This window comes from Coregonus lavaretus (assembly GCF_964263955.1).
Source record: "Coregonus lavaretus genome assembly, chromosome: 7".
Lineage (NCBI taxonomy): Eukaryota > Metazoa > Chordata > Actinopteri > Salmoniformes > Salmonidae > Coregonus > Coregonus lavaretus.
In genome coordinates this window covers 8,755,132-8,758,582 of record NC_139994.1, presented here as the reverse complement: position 1 = coordinate 8,758,582, position 3,451 = coordinate 8,755,132, and positions in this window count along the sequence as shown.

Genomic DNA, 3,451 nt, shown 5'->3' with positions numbered 1-3,451 from the left:
CAAAATAGAACTTTTTGGTAAAAACTAAACTCGTCGTGTTTGGAGGACAAAGAATGCTGAGTTGCATCCAAAGAACACCATACCTACTGTGAAGCATGGGGGTGGAAACATCATGCTTTGGGGCTGTTTTTCTGCAAAGGGACCAGGACGACTGATCCGTGTAAAGGAAAGAATGAATGGGGCCATGTATCGTGAGATTTTGAGTGAAAACCTCCTTCCAACAGCAAGGGCATTGAAGATGAAACGTGGCTGGGTCTTTCAGCATGACAATGATCCCAAACACACCGCCCGGGCAACGAAGGAGTGGCTTCGTAAGAAGCATTTCAAGGTCCTGGAGTGGCCTAGCCAGTCTCCAGATCTCAACCCCATAGAAAATCTTTGGAGGGAGTTGAAAGTCTGTGTTGCCCAGCGACAGCCCCAAAACATCACTGCTCTAGAGGAGATCTGCATGGAGGAATGGGCCAAAATACCAGCAACAGTGTGTGAAAACCTTGTGAAGACTTACAGAAAACGTTTGACCTGTGTCATTGCCAACAAAGGGTATATAACAAAGTATTGAGAAACTTTTGTTATTGACCAAATACTTATTTTCCACCATAATTTGCAAATAAATTCATTACAAATCCTACAATGTGATTTTCTGGATTTTGTTTTCTCATTTTGTCTGTCATAGTTGACGTGTACCTATGATGAAAATTACAGGCCTCTCTCATCTTTTCACGTGGGAGAACTTGCACAATTGGTGGCTGACTAAATACTTTTTTCCCCCACTGTATAAGATGAAAGAGAGGAGAGCAGTGAAGTAAATATCTAACCCATGTCTTGTACAGCACATCAAATACCCTCACTATCTCTAACACCCTTCACCATCTCTGACACCTTCACTATTTATGATACCCCTACTATCTGACACCCTCACTATATCTGACACCCCTACCATCTCTGACACCCTCACCCTCTCTGACACCCCTACCATCTCTGACACCCTCACTCTCTCTGACACCCTCACTATGTCTGACATCCCTACTATCTCTGACACCCTCACTATCTCTGACACCTCACTATCTGACACTCCTACTATCTCTGACACCCCAACCCCCTCTGACACCCTCACTATGTCTGACACCCTCACTATCTGTGCTTCATATGGAGACAGAGTGATAGAGGTGTTTTGTCTATGGCTCTACAACATCAGCCTGCTCTGAAAGCAAGGTGTGGTTCAATGGAGAAGAAGGAGCGAGACTGAGAGAGAAAGCAAGAGAGAGAGATAAAGAGAGAGAGTTCATGTTTTTGGCATTAGATATTATACACCAGAGGAATGGAGTGCACTATATAGAAAACAGGGTGCCATTTGGGACACATTCACTCCTCTGTGGGATGGGAGAAGAACATACTTCCAGACTGACACAGCAGTGTCTCCAGCTGGGATTCCTGATCTTGGTGCGTCGAGGCCTGGGAGGTTTCCCGTTGTTGGGAGCCACTCCCGTCCTAGGGGGAGAAATACAAGGATTGTTTTTGTTCGGTAGGAGTGTGTGTTGTGTTGTGTTCAGACTCAGAGTGACTACGGCCCACGCCGGCTCCCGTCAACTCGGATCTTCCAGCCAGATCCATATGCTGCCAGTAGATAAACAATGGAGCTTACTATCTGTGTGTGCGTGTGTGTGTGTGTGTGTGTCCGTGCAGTGTGTACAGTATGTATAGACCCTCTATTGTTGTCATGGCGCTAGCAGCCCGTGGCCCCCACAGTTAGGCCTATTTTCAGGAACTGACCTCATGAGCAGAGACCATGGGTTATCTGCTTCCACTTTACTTCAGTGGCTGAGGAGAATGGATAGTGTAAAGTTGAGCATATGGAGGGGCTGGCTCAGCCGTGAGTCGTTATAGGCCAGGCCCAGCCTCTCTCACACACACACACACACACACCAACGAAAGTATTGTGAAACAAATAGCTCCCTCTTTCACAACTCGTCTTGATTGTCCATTCAGTGATTCTTCCTCGGTTCCTCTGCTGATGCGTATTTCGTGAATCACACCAGTCGTGTGACTTCCTCCCCCTCTGATTCAGGGGCCTAATTTGGGGGTGGTTATTGAAGGCCCCCTTGGGACACACCCGGGCCCTCACACACACACGTGGCTACAATCACTCTCCTTTACTCTCCTGTAGGAGTGTCACTACTGTATTGTACTACGCTGATGACTCACTGCACCCCCATATTATAGAGGAATAAGATATGACTGAGTATGAATCAGTGTTCACTGGAAACAAAACAACTCATGATATATGGATAATTTACTAGACCCCTGATGACTGACACATTGAACAGATTGTAAATGTGACATTTGACATAGATGACTGGGGGGTGGACTTCCAAGGACCCTGATCGATCATTTATGTGTAGTATGTATAGTATTAGTATGTGTAGTATGTATAGTATTAGTATGTGTAGTATGTGTAGTATTAGTATGTGTAGTATGTATAGTATTATTATGTGTAGTATATGTATTATTAGTATGTGTAGTATTTATAGTATTAGTATGTGTAGTATGTATAGTATTAGTATGTGTAGTATATGTATTATTAGTATGTGTAGTATTAGTATATGTAGTATGTTTAGTATTAGTATGTGTAGTATGTATAGTATTAGTATGTGTAGTATGTATTGCATTAGTATGTGTAGTATGTATAGCATTAGTATGTGTAGTATGTATAGTATTAGTATGTATAGTATTAGTATGTGTAGTATGTATAGTATTAGTATGTGTAGTATGTATAGTGTTAGTATGTGTAGTATGTGTGTTATTAGTATGTGTAGTGTGTATAGTATTAGTATGTGTAGTATGAATAGAATTAGTATGTATAGTATTAGTATGTGTAGGATGTATATTACTAGTATGTGTAGTATGTATAGTATTAGCATGTGTAGTATGTGTATTATTAGTATGTGTAGTATGTGCAGTATGTATAATATTAGTATGTGTAGTATGTATAATATTAGTATGTGTATTATTAGTATGTGCAGTATGTATAATATTAGAATGTGTAGTATGTGTATTATTAGTATGTGTATAAATGATATCTAGTAGTGTACTGTTTATTTAGAGACGTCGGTTGGGAGATTCCATGTGTGTTGAAATTGCAGTTTCAACATAAAACGTTTTTTCTCTTATCGGTTTACCGATCTATAAATGCAGTTTTCACTGCACTGCCTCTCACTTGTGTTAGCGTGTGTGAATGCACTCTAAGACTGAGTGATTTCGGGGATAGCCCTCGCTCCTCTCCTCCTCTCCCCCCTCTCCCCCTCCCCTCTCCACTGTCCCCCTGCTGTGTGTGGTATTGATTGTGTCTTTAACAGCATTGATTGGTCACACTAGGCGGCAACTAGGGAAACATCTGTGTGTCTCTGGAGAAGACCACCCTCTCTCCACCTCCCTCTCTCTCTCTCTGGCTGAT